Below are 17,200 nucleotides of genomic sequence, written 5' to 3'. Positions count from 1 at the left end.
TGTGTGTCAGTGTGTGTCAGTGTGTGTCAGTGTATGAGTGTGTGTGAGTGTGCCAGTGTGTCAGTGTGTCAGTGTGTGTGAGTGTGTCAGTGTGTGTCAGTGTATGAGTGTGTCAGTGTGTCAGTGTATGAGTGTGTGTGAGTGTGTCAGTGTGTGTGAGTGTGTGAGTGTGTCAGTGTGTGTCAGTGTATGAGTGTGTCAGTGTGTGTCAGTGTGTGAGTGTGTCAGTGTGTCAGTGTGTGTCAGTGTATGAGTGTGTGTGTGTGTGTGAGTGTGTCAGTGTGTGTCAGTGTGTGTCAGTGTGTGTGTGTCAGTGTCTGTCAGTGTGTGAGTGTGTGAGTGTGTCAGTGTGTGTCAGTGTATGAGTGTGTGTGAGTGTGTCAGTGTGTGCAGCAGTGTAGAATTCCAGACTTGTTCCTCGCCCCCGCGGCATTAACGACAAGGCGAATACTTTGAATCGGCCCTCGTACTCTGCTCAGCCCTGCCTCGCGTGTGGATCTACAATAAACATGACCTTGTCACATTAGTACGAGGCTGTGCTGGCTCCGAGATTCCTCGAGGGGGGAAGTACTGCTTGTCGGAAGTGCTGCAACAGGCGAGCGATTGAATGAGGAAGGAATGTCTCTCGCTGTCAGAGCCTGGCAGATTGTGTACCAGCTGGTGGGTCCTATCAGCTGTGTTTACAACAGGGGCAGAGCTGCGGGTCAAAGGTGGCATCTCCCCATGGGACAGCCCAGTTCCGGGTGATGTGTAGGAGCCCGTTGAACAAACGACTTGCCCTCTGATTCCAAACACACCCTGCGTCAACACAACAAACAGCAGCAACTTAATCAGCAAGCTGATCTCAGCACTTGCTCAATGCCAGCATGCTGTTACTGAACTTCACAGCACACAGGGAGGCCATTCACCTCATCGATCCCGTGCCCTCTCTCTCGAGCACAGCGCTCCAAATTAATTTATATCCAGTTAGCGACTCACCTGCTTTGTCAGTCGTTGTTCAGTGGGTAGCAATCGTGCCTCTAACTGAGGGAGCATCGCACTGTCGGAGGGGCAGTACTGAGGGAGCGCCACACTGTCGGAGGGGCAGTACTGAGGGATCACTGCACTGTTGGAGGGACAGTACTGAGAGCGCGCTGCACTGTCGGAGGGGCAGTACTGTGGGATCACTGCACTGTTGGAGGGGCAGTACTGAGGGAGCGCCGCACTGTCGGAGGGACAGTACTGAGAGCGCGCTGCACTGTCGGAGGGGCAGTACTGGGGGAGTGCTGCACTGTTTGAGGGGCAGTACTGAGGGAGCACCGCACTGTCGGAGGGGCAGTACTGAGGGAGTGCTGCACTGTTTGAGGGGCAGTACTGAGGGAGCACCGCACTGTCGGAGGGGCAGTACTGAGGGAGTGCCGCACTGTCGGAGGGGCAGTACTGAGGGAGCGCCGCACTGTCGGAGGGGCAGTACTGAGGGAGCGCCGCACTGTTGGAGGGGCAGTACTGAGCGAGCGCCGCACTGTCGGAGGGGCAGTACTGAGCGAGCGCCGCACTGTCAGAGGGGCAGCACTGAGGGAGCACTGCACTATCGAAGGGGCGGTACTGAGGGAGCGCAGAACTGTCGAATGAGCAGTACTGAGGGAGCGCGGAACTGTCGGAGGAGCAGTACTGAGGGAGCGCGGAACTGTCGAAGGAGCAGTACTGAGGGAGCGCAGAACTGTCGAAGGAGCAGTACTGAGGGAGCGCGGAACTGTCGGAGGGGCAGTACTGAGGGAGCGCAGAACTGTCGAAGGAGCAGTACTGAAGGAGCGCTGCACTGTCAGAGGAGCAGTACTGAGGGAGCGCCGTACTGTTGGAGGGGCAGTACTGAGGGAGTGCTGCACTGTCGGAGGGGCAGCACTGAGGGAGTGCTGCACTGTCGGAGGGGCAGTACTGAGGGAGAGCTGCACTGTCGGAGGGGCAGAACTGAGGGAGTGCTGCACTGTCAGAGGGGCAGTACTGAGGGAGCGCGGCAGCGCGGCACTGTCGGAGGGACTGTACTGAGGGAGCGCTGCACTGTAGGAGGGGCAGTACTGAGGGAGAGCCGCACTGTTGCTGGGCAGTACTGAGGGAGTGCCGCACTGTCAGAGGGTCAGTACTGAGGGAGCGCCGCACTGACGAAGGGGCAGTACTGAGGGACAACAGCACTGTCGGAGGGGCAGTACTAAGGGAGCGCCGCACTGTCGGGGGGCAGTACTGAGGGAGCGCCGCACTGTCGGAGGGGCAGCACTGAAGGAGCGCCGCACTGTCAGAGGGGCAGTACTGAGGGAGCGCCACACTGTCAGAGGGGCAGTACTGAGGGAGCGCCGCACTGTCGGAGGGGCAGTACTGAGGGAGCACTGCACTGTTGGAGGGGCAGTACTGAGGGAGCGCCGCACTGTCGGAGGGACAGTACTGAGAGCGCGCTGCACTGTCGGAGGGGCAGTACTGGGGGAGTGCTGCACTGTTTGAGGGGCAGTACTGAGGGAGCACCGCACTGTCGGAGGGGCAGTACTGAGGGAGCGCCGCACTGTCGGAGGGACAGTACTGAGAGCGCGCTGCACTGTCGGAGGGGCAGTACTGGGGGAGTGCTGCACTGTTTGAGGGGCAGTACTGAGGGAGCACCGCACTGTCGGAGGGGCAGTACTGAGGGAGTGCTGCACTGTTTGAGGGGCAGTACTGAGGGAGCACCGCACTGTCGGAGGGGCAGTACTGAGGGAGTGCCGCACTGTCGGAGGGGCAGTACTGAGGGAGCGCCGCACTGTCGGAGGGGCAGTACTGAGGGAGCGCCGCACTGTTGGAGGGGCAGTACTGAGCGAGCGCCGCACTGTCGGAGGGGCAGTACTGAGCGAGCGCCGCACTGTCAGAGGGGCAGCACTGAGGGAGCACTGCACTATCGAAGGGGCGGTACTGAGGGAGCGCAGAACTGTCGAATGAGCAGTACTGAGGGAGCGCGGAACTGTCGGAGGAGCAGTACTGAGGGAGCGCGGAACTGTCGAAGGAGCAGTACTGAGGGAGCGCAGAACTGTCGAAGGAGCAGTACTGAGGGAGCGCGGAACTGTCGGAGGGGCAGTACTGAGGGAGCGCAGAACTGTCGAAGGAGCAGTACTGAAGGAGCGCTGCACTGTCAGAGGAGCAGTACTGAGGGAGCGCCGTACTGTTGGAGGGGCAGTACTGAGGGAGTGCTGCACTGTCGGAGGGGCAGCACTGAGGGAGTGCTGCACTGTCGGAGGGGCAGTACTGAGGGAGAGCTGCACTGTCGGAGGGGCAGAACTGAGGGAGTGCTGCACTGTCAGAGGGGCAGTACTGAGGGAGCGCGGCAGCGCGGCACTGTCGGAGGGACTGTACTGAGGGAGCGCTGCACTGTAGGAGGGGCAGTACTGAGGGAGAGCCGCACTGTTGCTGGGCAGTACTGAGGGAGTGCCGCACTGTCAGAGGGTCAGTACTGAGGGAGCGCCGCACTGACGAAGGGGCAGTACTGAGGGACAACAGCACTGTCGGAGGGGCAGTACTAAGGGAGCGCCGCACTGTCGGGGGGCAGTACTGAGGGAGCGCCGCACTGTCGGAGGGGCAGCACTGAAGGAGCGCCGCACTGTCAGAGGGGCAGTACTGAGGGAGCGCCACACTGTCAGAGGGGCAGTACTGAGGGAGCGCCGCACTGTCGGAGGGGCAGTACTGAGGGAGCACTGCACTGTTGGAGGGGCAGTACTGAGGGAGCGCCGCACTGTCGGAGGGACAGTACTGAGAGCGCGCTGCACTGTCGGAGGGGCAGTACTGGGGGAGTGCTGCACTGTTTGAGGGGCAGTACTGAGGGAGCACCGCACTGTCGGAGGGGCAGTACTGAGGGAGCGCCGCACTGTCGGAGGGACAGTACTGAGAGCGCGCTGCACTGTCGGAGGGGCAGTACTGGGGGAGTGCTGCACTGTTTGAGGGGCAGTACTGAGGGAGCACCGCACTGTCGGAGGGGCAGTACTGAGGGAGTGCTGCACTGTTTGAGGGGCAGTACTGAGGGAGCACCGCACTGTCGGAGGGGCAGTACTGAGGGAGTGCCGCACTGTCGGAGGGGCAGTACTGAGGGAGCGCCGCACTGTCGGAGGGGCAGTACTGAGGGAGCGCCGCACTGTTGGAGGGGCAGTACTGAGCGAGCGCCGCACTGTCGGAGGGGCAGTACTGAGCGAGCGCCGCACTGTCAGAGGGGCAGCACTGAGGGAGCACTGCACTATCGAAGGGGCGGTACTGAGGGAGCGCAGAACTGTCGAATGAGCAGTACTGAGGGAGCGCGGAACTGTCGGAGGAGCAGTACTGAGGGAGCGCGGAACTGTCGAAGGAGCAGTACTGAGGGAGCGCAGAACTGTCGAAGGAGCAGTACTGAGGGAGCGCGGAACTGTCGGAGGGGCAGTACTGAGGGAGCGCAGAACTGTCGAAGGAGCAGTACTGAAGGAGCGCTGCACTGTCAGAGGAGCAGTACTGAGGGAGCGCCGTACTGTTGGAGGGGCAGTACTGAGGGAGTGCTGCACTGTCGGAGGGGCAGCACTGAGGGAGTGCTGCACTGTCGGAGGGGCAGTACTGAGGGAGAGCTGCACTGTCGGAGGGGCAGAACTGAGGGAGTGCTGCACTGTCAGAGGGGCAGTACTGAGGGAGCGCGGCAGCGCGGCACTGTCGGAGGGACTGTACTGAGGGAGCGCTGCACTGTAGGAGGGGCAGTACTGAGGGAGAGCCGCACTGTTGCTGGGCAGTACTGAGGGAGTGCCGCACTGTCAGAGGGTCAGTACTGAGGGAGCGCCGCACTGACGAAGGGGCAGTACTGAGGGACAACAGCACTGTCGGAGGGGCAGTACTAAGGGAGCGCCGCACTGTCGGGGGGCAGTACTGAGGGAGCGCCGCACTGTCGGAGGGGCAGCACTGAAGGAGCGCCGCACTGTCAGAGGGGCAGTACTGAGGGAGCGCCACACTGTCAGAGGGGCAGTACTGAGGGAGCGCCGCACTGTCGGAGGGGCAGTACTGAGGGAGCACTGCACTGTTGGAGGGGCAGTACTGAGGGAGCGCCGCACTGTCGGAGGGACAGTACTGAGAGCGCGCTGCACTGTCGGAGGGGCAGTACTGGGGGAGTGCTGCACTGTTTGAGGGGCAGTACTGAGGGAGCACCGCACTGTCGGAGGGGCAGTACTGAGGGAGTGCTGCACTGTCGGAGGGGCAGTACTGAGGGAGTGCTGCACTGTCGGAGGGGCAGTACTGAGGGAGCGCCGCACCGTCGGAGGGGCAGTACTGAGGAAGCGCCGCACTGTCGGAGGGGCAGTACTGAGCGAGCGCCGCACTGTCGGAGGGGCAGTACTGAGCGAGCGCCGCACTGTCAGAGGGGCAGCACTGAGGGAGCGCTGCACTATCGAAGGGGCGGTACTGAGGGAGCGCAGAACTGTCGAAGGAGCAGTACTGAGGGAGCGCGGAACTGTCGGAGGTGCAGTACTGAGGGAGCGCTGCACTGTCGGAGGGGCAGTACTGAGGGCGTGCTGCACTGTTGCTGGGCAGTACTGAGGGAGTGCCGCACTGTCGGAAGGGCAGTACTGAAGGAGCGCTGCACTGTCAGAGGAGCAGTACTGAGGGAGCGCCGTACTGTTGGAGGGGCAGTACTGAGGGAGCGCTGCACTGTCGGAGGGGCAGTACTGAGGGAGCGCAGCACTGTCGGAGGGGCAGAACTGAGGGAGTGCTGCACTGTCAGATGGGCAGTACTGAGGGAGCGCGGCACTGTCGGAGGGACTGTACTGAGGGAGCGCTGCACTGTCGGAGGGGCAGTACTGAGGGAGCGCTGCACTGTCGGAGGGGCAGTACTGAGGGAGCGCCACACTGTCGGAGGTGCAGTACTGAGGGAGCGCTGCACTGTCGGAGGGGCAGTACTGAGGGAGCGCCACACTGTCGGAGGTGCAGTACTGAGGGAGCGCTGCACTGTCGGAGGGGCAGTACTGAGGGAGCGCCACACTGTCGGAGGGGCAGTACTGAGGGAGTGCCGCACTGTCGGAGGGACAGTACTGAGGGAGTGCCGCACTGTCGGAGGTGCAGTACTGAGGGAGCGCTGCACTGTCGGAGGGGCAGTACTGAGGGAGCGCTGCACTGTCGGAGGGGCAGTACTGAGGGAGTGCCGCACTGTCGGAGGGGCAGTTCTGAGGGAGTGCGGCACTGTCGGAGGGGCAGTACTGAGGGAGTGCGGCACTCTCGGAGGCGTTAAACTGAGGGAGTGCCGCACTGTCGGAGGTGCAGTACTGAGGGAGCGCTGCACTGTCGGAGGGGCAGTACTGAGGGAGCGCCGCACTGTCGGAGGGGCAGTACTGGGGGAGTGCTGCACTGTCAGAGGGGCAGCACTGAGGGAGCGCTGCACTATCGAAGGGGCGGTACTGAGGGAGCGCAGAACTGTCGGAGGAGCAGTACTGAGGGAGCGCGGAACTGTCGAAGGAGCAGTACTGAGGGAGTGCTGCACTGTCGGAGGTGTAGTACTGAGGGAGCGCTGCACTGTCGGAGGGGCAGTACTGAGGGAGTGCTGCACTGTTGCTGGGCAGTACTGAGGGAGTGCCGCACTGTCGGAAGGGCAGTACTGAAGGAGCGCTGCACTGTCAGAGGAGCAGTACTGAGGGAGCGCCGTACTGTTGGAGGGGCAGTACTGAGGGAGCGCTGCACTGTCGGAGGGGCAGTACTGAGGGAGCGCTGCACTGACAGAGGGGCAGTACTGAAGGAGAGCTGCAATGTCAGAGGGGCAGTACTGAGGGAGAGCTGCACTGTCGGAGGGGCAGAACTGAGGGAGTGCTGCACTGTCAGAGGGGCAGTGCTGAGGGAGCGCGGCACTGTCGGAGGGGCAGTACTGAGGGAGTGCTGCACTCTCGGAGGGGTTAAACTCAGGGAGCGCCGCGCCTTCGGAGGGGCAGTACTGAGGGAGCGCCACACTGTCGGAGGTGCAGTACTGAGGGAGCGCTGCACTGTAGGAGGGACTGTACTGAGGGAGCGCTGCACTGTCGGTGGGGCAGTACTGAGGGAGAGCCGCACTGTTGCTGGGCAGTACTGAGGGAGTGCCGCACTGTCAGAGGGTCAGTACTGAGGGAGCGCCGCACTGTCGGAGGGGCAGTACTGAGGGACCACAGCACTGTTGGAGGGGCAGTACTAAGGGAGCACCGCACTGTCGGAGGGGCAGTACTGAGGGCGTGCTGCACTGTTGCTGGGCAATACTGAGGGAGTGCCGCACTGTCGGAAGGGCAGTACTGAAGGAGCGCTGCACTGTCAGAGGAGCAGTACTGAGGGAGTGCCGTACTGTTGGAGGGGCAGTACTGAGGGAGCGCTGCACTGTCGGAGGGGCAGTACTGAGGGAGCGCTGCACTGTCGGAGGGGCAGAACTGAGGGAGTGCTGCACTGTCAGATGGGCAGTACTGAGGGAGCGCGGCACTGTCGGAGGGACTGTACTGAGGGAGCGCTGCACTGTCGGAGGGACTGTACTGAGGGAGCGCTGCACTGTCGGAGGGGCAGTACTGAGGGAGCGCTGCACTGTCGGAGGGGCAGTACTGAGGGAGCGCCACACTGTCGGAGGGGCAGTACTGAGGGAGCGCTGCACTGTCGGAGGGGCAGTACTGAGGGAGCGCCGTACTGTCGGAGGGGCAGTACTGAGGGACAACAGCACTGTCGGAGGGGCAGTACTAAGGGAGCGCCGCACTGTCGGGGGGCAGTACTGAGGGAGCGCCGCACTGTCGGAGGGGCAGCACTGAAGGAGCGCCGCACTGTCAGAGGGGCAGTACTGAGGGAGCGCCACACTGTCAGAGGGGCAGTACTGAGGGAGCGCCGCACTGTCGGAGGGGCAGTACTGAGGGAGCACTGCACTGTTGGAGGGGCAGTACTGAGGGAGCGCCGCACTGTCGGAGGGACAGTACTGAGAGCGCGCTGCACTGTCGGAGGGGCAGTACTGGGGGAGTGCTGCACTGTTTGAGGGGCAGTACTGAGGGAGCACCGCACTGTCGGAGGGGCAGTACTGAGGGAGTGCTGCACTGTCGGAGGGGCAGTACTGAGGGAGTGCTGCACTGTCGGAGGGGCAGTACTGAGGGAGCGCCGCACCGTCGGAGGGGCAGTACTGAGGAAGCGCCGCACTGTCGGAGGGGCAGTACTGAGCGAGCGCCGCACTGTCGGAGGGGCAGTACTGAGCGAGCGCCGCACTGTCAGAGGGGCAGCACTGAGGGAGCGCTGCACTATCGAAGGGGCGGTACTGAGGGAGCGCAGAACTGTCGAAGGAGCAGTACTGAGGGAGCGCGGAACTGTCGGAGGTGCAGTACTGAGGGAGCGCTGCACTGTCGGAGGGGCAGTACTGAGGGCGTGCTGCACTGTTGCTGGGCAGTACTGAGGGAGTGCCGCACTGTCGGAAGGGCAGTACTGAAGGAGCGCTGCACTGTCAGAGGAGCAGTACTGAGGGAGCGCCGTACTGTTGGAGGGGCAGTACTGAGGGAGCGCTGCACTGTCGGAGGGGCAGTACTGAGGGAGCGCAGCACTGTCGGAGGGGCAGAACTGAGGGAGTGCTGCACTGTCAGATGGGCAGTACTGAGGGAGCGCGGCACTGTCGGAGGGACTGTACTGAGGGAGCGCTGCACTGTCGGAGGGGCAGTACTGAGGGAGCGCTGCACTGTCGGAGGGGCAGTACTGAGGGAGCGCCACACTGTCGGAGGTGCAGTACTGAGGGAGCGCTGCACTGTCGGAGGGGCAGTACTGAGGGAGCGCCACACTGTCGGAGGTGCAGTACTGAGGGAGCGCTGCACTGTCGGAGGGGCAGTACTGAGGGAGCGCCACACTGTCGGAGGGGCAGTACTGAGGGAGTGCCGCACTGTCGGAGGGACAGTACTGAGGGAGTGCCGCACTGTCGGAGGTGCAGTACTGAGGGAGCGCTGCACTGTCGGAGGGGCAGTACTGAGGGAGCGCTGCACTGTCGGAGGGGCAGTACTGAGGGAGTGCCGCACTGTCGGAGGGGCAGTTCTGAGGGAGTGCGGCACTGTCGGAGGGGCAGTACTGAGGGAGTGCGGCACTCTCGGAGGCGTTAAACTGAGGGAGTGCCGCACTGTCGGAGGTGCAGTACTGAGGGAGCGCTGCACTGTCGGAGGGGCAGTACTGAGGGAGCGCCGCACTGTCGGAGGGGCAGTACTGGGGGAGTGCTGCACTGTCAGAGGGGCAGCACTGAGGGAGCGCTGCACTATCGAAGGGGCGGTACTGAGGGAGCGCAGAACTGTCGGAGGAGCAGTACTGAGGGAGCGCGGAACTGTCGAAGGAGCAGTACTGAGGGAGTGCTGCACTGTCGGAGGTGTAGTACTGAGGGAGCGCTGCACTGTCGGAGGGGCAGTACTGAGGGAGTGCTGCACTGTTGCTGGGCAGTACTGAGGGAGTGCCGCACTGTCGGAAGGGCAGTACTGAAGGAGCGCTGCACTGTCAGAGGAGCAGTACTGAGGGAGCGCCGTACTGTTGGAGGGGCAGTACTGAGGGAGCGCTGCACTGTCGGAGGGGCAGTACTGAGGGAGCGCTGCACTGACAGAGGGGCAGTACTGAAGGAGAGCTGCAATGTCAGAGGGGCAGTACTGAGGGAGAGCTGCACTGTCGGAGGGGCAGAACTGAGGGAGTGCTGCACTGTCAGAGGGGCAGTGCTGAGGGAGCGCGGCACTGTCGGAGGGGCAGTACTGAGGGAGTGCTGCACTCTCGGAGGGGTTAAACTCAGGGAGCGCCGCGCCTTCGGAGGGGCAGTACTGAGGGAGCGCCACACTGTCGGAGGTGCAGTACTGAGGGAGCGCTGCACTGTAGGAGGGACTGTACTGAGGGAGCGCTGCACTGTCGGTGGGGCAGTACTGAGGGAGAGCCGCACTGTTGCTGGGCAGTACTGAGGGAGTGCCGCACTGTCAGAGGGTCAGTACTGAGGGAGCGCCGCACTGTCGGAGGGGCAGTACTGAGGGACCACAGCACTGTTGGAGGGGCAGTACTAAGGGAGCACCGCACTGTCGGAGGGGCAGTACTGAGGGCGTGCTGCACTGTTGCTGGGCAATACTGAGGGAGTGCCGCACTGTCGGAAGGGCAGTACTGAAGGAGCGCTGCACTGTCAGAGGAGCAGTACTGAGGGAGTGCCGTACTGTTGGAGGGGCAGTACTGAGGGAGCGCTGCACTGTCGGAGGGGCAGTACTGAGGGAGCGCTGCACTGTCGGAGGGGCAGAACTGAGGGAGTGCTGCACTGTCAGATGGGCAGTACTGAGGGAGCGCGGCACTGTCGGAGGGACTGTACTGAGGGAGCGCTGCACTGTCGGAGGGACTGTACTGAGGGAGCGCTGCACTGTCGGAGGGGCAGTACTGAGGGAGCGCTGCACTGTCGGAGGGGCAGTACTGAGGGAGCGCCACACTGTCGGAGGGGCAGTACTGAGGGAGCGCTGCACTGTCGGAGGGGCAGTACTGAGGGAGCGCCGTACTGTCGGAGGGGCAGTACTGAGCGAGCGCCGCACTGTCAGAGGGGCAGCACTGAGGGAGCGCTGCACTATCGAAGGGGCGGTACTGAGGGAGCGCAGAACTGTCAAAGGAGCAGTACTGAGGGAGCGCGGAACTGTCGGAGGGGCAGTACTGAGGGAGCGCTGCACTGTCGGAGGTGCAGTACTGAGGGAGCGCTGCACTGTCGGAGGTGCAGTACTGAGGGAGCGCTGCACTGTCAGAGGGGCAGTACTGAGGGTGTGCTGCACTGTTGCTGGGCAGTACTGAGGGAGTGCCGCACTGTCGGAAGGGCAGTACTGAAGGAGCGCTGCACTGTCAGAGGAGCAGTACTGAGGGAGCGCCGTACTGTTGGAGGGGCAGTACTGAGGGAGCGCTGCACTGTCGGAGGGGCAGTACTGAGGGAGCGCTGCACTGACAGAGGGGCAGTACTGAAGGAGAGCTGCAATGTCGGAGGGGCAGTACTGAGGGAGCGCGGCACTGTCGGAGGGACTGTACTGAGGGAGCGCTGCACTGTCGGAGGGGCAGTACTGAGGGAGCGCTGCACTGTCAGAGGGGCAGTACTGAGGGAGCGCCACACTGTCGGAGGTGCAGTACTGAGGGAGCGCTGCACTGTCGGTGTGACAGTACTGAGGGAGAGCCGCACTGTCGGAGGGGCAGTATTGAGGGAGCACTGCAATGTTGCTGGGCAGTATCACAGAATCACAGAAACCCCACAGTGCAGATAGAGGCCATTTCGGCCCATCGAGCCTGCACCGACACATATCCCACCCGATCCCCGTAACCCCGACACCAACACATATCCCACCCTATCCCCGTAACCCCACGTATTTAATCCCCCTAACACTAAGGGTCACTTTATCATAGCCAATCAACCTAACCCGCACATCTTTGGACTGTGGGAGGAAACCGGAGCACCCGGAGAAAACCCACGCAAACACGGGGAGAATGTGCAAACTCCACACAGACAGTCACCCGAGGCCGGATTCGAACCCGGGTCCCTGGCGCTGTGAGGCAACAGTGCTAACCACTATGCCACCAGTACTGAGGGAGTGCTGCACTGTCAGAGGGTCAGTACTGAAGGAGAGCTGCAATGTTGGAGGGGCAGTACTGAGGGACCACAGCACTGTCGGAGGTACAGTACTGAGGGAGCGCTGCACTGTCGGAGGGATTGGACTGAGGGAGTGCCGCACTGTCGGAGGGGCAGTACTGGGGCAGCGCCGCTCTGTCGGAGGGGCAGTACTGAGGGAGCGCTGCACTGTCGGAGGGGCAGTACTGAGGGAGCGCCGCACTGTCGGAGGGACAGTACTGAGGGAGCACCACACTGTCGGAGGGGCAGTACTGAGGGAGCGCCGCACTGTCGGAGGGGCAGTACTGAGGGATCACTGCACTGTTGGAGGGGCAGTACTGAGGGAGCGCCGCACTGTCGGAGGAACAGTACTGAGAGCGCGCTGCACTGTCGGAGGGGCAGTACTGGGGGAGTGCTGCACTGTTTGAGGGGCAGTACTGAGGGAGCACCGCACTGTCGGAGGGGCAGTACTGAGGGAGCGCCGCACTGTCGGAGGGGCAGTACTGAGGGAGCGCCGCACTGTCGGAGGGGCAGTACTGAGCGAGCGCCGCACTGTCGGAGGGGCAGTACTGAGCGAGCGCCGCACTGTCAGAGGGGCATCACTGAGGGAGCGCTGCACTATCGAAGGGGCGGTACTGAGGGAGCGCAGAACTGTCGAAGGAGCAGTACTGAGGGAGCGCGGGACTGTCGGAGGAGCAGTACTGAGGGAGCGCGGAACTGTCGAAGGAGCAGTACTGAGGGAGCGCAGAACTGTCGAAGGAGTAGTACTGAGGGAGCGCAGAGCTGTCGAAGGAGCAGTACTGAGGGAGCGCGGAACTGTCGGAGGGGCAGTACTGAGGGAGCGCTGCACTGTCGGAGGTGTAGTACTGAGGGAGCGCTGCACTGTCGGAGGGGCAGTACTGAGGGAGTGCTGCACTGTTGCTGGGCAGTACTGAGGGAGTGCCGCACTGTCGGAAGGGCAGTACTGAAGGAGCGCTGCACTGTCAGAGGAGCAGTACTGAGGGAGCGCCGTACTGTTGGAGGGGCAGTACTGAGGGAGCGCTGCACTGTCGGAGGGGCAGTACTGAGGGAGCGCTGCACTGACAGAGGGGCAGTACTGAAGGAGAGTTGCAATGTCGGAGGGGCAGTACTGAGGGAGAGCTGCAATGTCGGAGGGGCAGAACTGAGGGAGTGCTGCACTGTCAGAGGGGCAGTACTGAGGGAGCGCGGCACTGTCGGAGGGACTGTACTGAGGGAGCGCTGCACTGTCGGAGGGGCAGTACTGAGGGAGCGCCGCACTGTCGGAGGGGCAGTACTGAGGGAGTGCTGCACTGTCAGAGGGGCAGTGCTGAGGGAGCGCCACACTGTCGGAGGTGCAGTACTGAGGGAGCGCTGCACTGTCGGAGGGACTGTACTGAGGGAGCGCCGCACTGTCGGAGGGGCAGAACTAAGGAATCGCCGCACTGTCGGAGGGGCAGTACTGAGGGAACATACACTGTCGGAGGGGCTGTACTGAGGGAGCGCCGCACTGTCAGAGGGGCAGTACAGAAGGAGCGCCGCACTGTCGGAGGGGCAGTACTGAGGGAGCGCCGCACTGTCGGAGGGGCAGTACTGAGGGAGCGCCGCACTGTCGGAGGGGCAGTACTGAGGGAGCGCCGCACTGTCGGAGGGGCAGTACTGAGGGAGCGCCGCACTGTCGGAGGGGCAGTACTGAGGGAGCGCCGCACTGTCGGAGGGGCAGTAATGAGGGAGCGCCGCACTGTCGGAGGGGCAGTACTGAGGGAGCGCCGCGCTGTTGGAGGGGTAGTACTGAGGCAGCGCCGCTCTGTCGGAGGGGCGGTAGTGAGGGAGCGCCGCACTTTCGGAGGGGCAGTACTGAGGGAGCACCGCACTGTCGGAGGGGCTGTACTGAGGGAGCGCCGCACTGTCGGAGGGGCAGTACTGAGGGAGCACCGCACTTTCGGAGGGGCAGTACTGAGGGAGCGCCGCACTGTCGGAGGGGCAGTACTGAGGGAGCGCCGCACTGTCGGAGGGGCAGTACTGAGGGAGCGCCGCACTGTCGGAGGGGCAGTACTGAGGGAGCGCCGCACTGTCGGAGGGGCAGTACTGAGGGAACATTGCACTGTCGGAGGGGCAGTACTGTGGGAGCGCCGCACTGTCGGAGGTGCTGTACTGAGGGAGCGCCGCACTGTCGGAGGCGCTGTACTGAGGGAGCGCCGCACTGTCGGAGGGGCAGTACTGAGGGAGCGCCGCACTGTCGGAGGCGCTGTACTGAGGGAACATTGCACTGTCGGAGGGGCGGTAGTGAGGGAGCGCCGCACTTTCGGAGGGGCAGTACTGAGGGAGCGCCGCACTGTCGGAGGCGCTGTAATGAGGGAACATTGCACTGTCGGAGGGGCAGTACTGAGGGAGCGCCGCACTGTCGGAGGGGCAGTACTGAGGGAGCGCCGCACTGTCGGAGGGGCAGTACTGAGGGAGCGCCGCATTGTCGGAGGGGCAGTACTGAGGGAACATTGCACTGTCGGAGGGGCAGTACTGCGGGAGCGCCGCACTGTCGGAGGTGCTGTACTGAGGGAGCGCCGCACTGTCGGAGGCGCTGTACTGAGGGAACATTGCACTGTCGGAGGGGCAGTACTGCGGGAGCGCCGCACTGTCGGAGGTGCTGTACTGAGGGAGCGCCGCACTGTCGGAGGGGCAGTACTGCGGGAGCGCCGCACTGTCGGAGGTGCTGTACTGAGGGAGCGCCGCACTGTCGGAGGGGCAGTACTGAGGGAGCGCCGCACTGTCGGAGGGGCAGTACTGAGGGAGCGCCGCACTGTCGGAGGGGCAGTACTGAGGGAACATTGCACTGTCGGAGGGGCAGTACTGAGGGAGCGCCGCACTGTCGGAGGCGCAGTACTGAGGGAACATTGCACTGTCGGAGGGGCAGTACTGAGGGAACATTGCACTGTCGGAGGGGCAGTACTGAGGGAGCGCCGCACTGTCGGAGGCGCAGTACTGAGGGAGCGCCGCACTGTCGGAGGCGCTGTACTGAGGGAACATTGCACTGTCGGAGGGGCAGTACTGAGGGAACATTGCACTGTCGGAGGGGCAGTACTGCGGGAGCGCCGCACTGTCGGAGGTGCTGTACTGAGGGAACATTGCACTGTCGGAGGGGCAGTACTGCGGGAGCGCCGCACTGTCGGAGGTGCTGTACTGAGGGAGCGCCGCACTGTCGGAGGGGCAGTACTGAGGGAGCGCCGCACTGTCGGAGGGGCAGTACTGAGGGAGCGCCGCACTGTCGGAGGCGCAGTACTGAGGGAGCGCCGCACTGTCGGAGGCGCAGTACTGAGGGAGCGCCGCACTGTCGGAGGCGCAGTACTGAGGGAACATTGCACTGTCGGAGGGGCAGTACTGAGGGAGCGCCGCACTGTCGGAGGCGCAGTACTGAGGGAGCGCCGCACTGTCGGAGGCGCAGTACTGAGGGAACATTGCACTGTCGGAGGGGCAGTACTGAGGGAACATTGCACTGTCGGAGGGGTTGTCTTTCAGGTGGACGTAAAAGATCGCATGGCCACTATTTTGAAGTGCAGGGAGAGTTCTCCTCGGTGTCCTGGGACCAGTATTTATCTGTCACTCAACTTCACTAAAAATCAGATTATCTGGTGATTATCACATTGCTGTTTGTGGGATCTTGCTGTGTGCAAATTGACTGCTGCGCCTCCTACATTACAACAGTGACCCAACTTCAAAAAGTCCTTCATTGGCTGTAAAGCGCTTTGCGACATACTGAGGTCATGAAAGCCAGTGTGGAAATTCAAGCTTTCTTGCTTTCCTTACTTTCCTGATTTAACTGATTAAAACCCCCCAAAATGTTGAACCCCTCTCTCAGGTCTCCTCATAATGCTCTGCTCTCAGGAAAAGCATTTCTCTAAAATAACAGCAAAATACTGCGGATGCTGGAAATCTGAAATAAAAACAGAAAATGCTGGAGAGACTAAGCAGGTCAGGCAGCGTCTGTGGAAAGAGAAACAGATTTAACGTTTCAGGTCGATGACCCTTCGTCTGAGCTCTCCCCACAGATACTGCCTGGCCTGCTGAGTGTTTCCAGCATTTTAGGAACATGGGAACAGGAGGAGGCCATTCAGCCCCTCGAACCTGTTACACAGGAATAGGAGGAGGCCATTCAGCCCCTCGAACCTGTTACACAGGAACAGGAGGATGCCATTCAGCCCCTCGAACCTGTTACACAGGAACAGGAGGAGGCCATTCAGCCCCTCGAGCCTGTTACACAGGAACAGGAGGCCATTCAGCCCCTCGAGCCTGTTACACAGGAACAGGAGGAGGCCATTCAGCCCCTCGAGCCTGTTACACAGGAACAGGAGGGGACCCATTCAGCCTATCGAGCCTGTTACACAGGACCAGGAGGAGGCCATTCAGCCCCTCGAGCCTGTTGCACAGGAACAGGAAGAAGCCATTCAGCCTCGCGAGACTGTTACACAGGAACAGGAGGAGGCCATTCACCCCTCGTGCCTGATACACAGGAACAGGAGGAGGCCCATTCAGCCCCTCGAGCCTGTTACACAGGAACAGGAGGAGGCCCATTCCACCACTCGAGCCTGCTCCGCCATTCAGTTAGATCAAGGCTGATTTGTAACTTAACTCCATTTACCCGCCTTGGTTCCATAACCCTTGATATCCTTACCCAACACAAATCTATCGATCTCAGTTTTGACATTTTCAATTGACCCCCGACCTCAACAGCATTTTTGCGGGGGGAAGAGTTACAGATTTCCACCACCCTTTGTGTGAAGAAGTGCTTCCTGACACCACCCCCGAACGGCCTGGCTCTAATTTTAAGATGATGCCCCACTTGTTCTGGGCTCCCCCCCCACCAGAGGAAATAGCTTCTCTCTCTCCACCCTATCAACTCCTTTAATCATCTTCAACACCTCGATTGGATCACCCCTTAATCTTCTAAACTCGAGGGAATACAAGCCCAGTCTGTGCACCCTGTCCTCGTGATTTAACCCTTTTAGCCCCGGTGTCATTCTGGTGAATCTGCGTTGCTCCCCCTCCAAGGCCGAGATCTCCTCCCTGAGGTGTGGGGCCCAGGACTGAACGCACTGACTCCAGATGGATTCTGACCAGAGCTCCGTACAGTTGGAGCGTCACTCCCACCCTGTGTATTCCAGCCCTCGAGATAAAGGCCAACACTCCATTAGCCTCTTTAATTATTTTCAGTACCTGTCTGTTATGTTCATAAATAAATAGACGTTTTCATTATGAACAGCTAGTTTGAGCTAGTCATTTATTCAGCCATGTGGACTAGTGTACAGGCATCCATCTTGACTACTGCCTTGTGGGTAGCCCACTACTAAACATACAGCTCCACCTAGTGTACCATTCTAGAATGACATGTTACTGATCATTACATCCTCCTTCCTTTGAGGTTAAACAAAATCAATATCAATCTATCATAACGACATAAACATCTTCACAACAGTCAACACATTTTCAAAGCTTTACTTTATGAACTCTAAGCTTTTCATTCTTTTATTATACTTTTCTTTGTACTCAAAGATTAAGTCTATCAGGCTTTTTTACTTCACGTGTGGATCTTCTCAGCACAGGTAGGTCTGATGTGTTTTCATGAGAGCCTGTATGTGTGTTTGTGTTAGATTGTTCTGGTGGTGAGTGACAAGA

This window comes from Somniosus microcephalus, chromosome 12 (genome assembly GCF_052327205.1).
Source record: "Somniosus microcephalus isolate GS21.2 chromosome 12, FLI_Smic_1.0, whole genome shotgun sequence".
Taxonomy (NCBI): domain Eukaryota; kingdom Metazoa; phylum Chordata; class Chondrichthyes; order Squaliformes; family Somniosidae; genus Somniosus; species Somniosus microcephalus.
The sequence above is the reverse complement of the archived record's forward strand: the minus strand, read 5'-3'. Positions refer to the sequence as shown.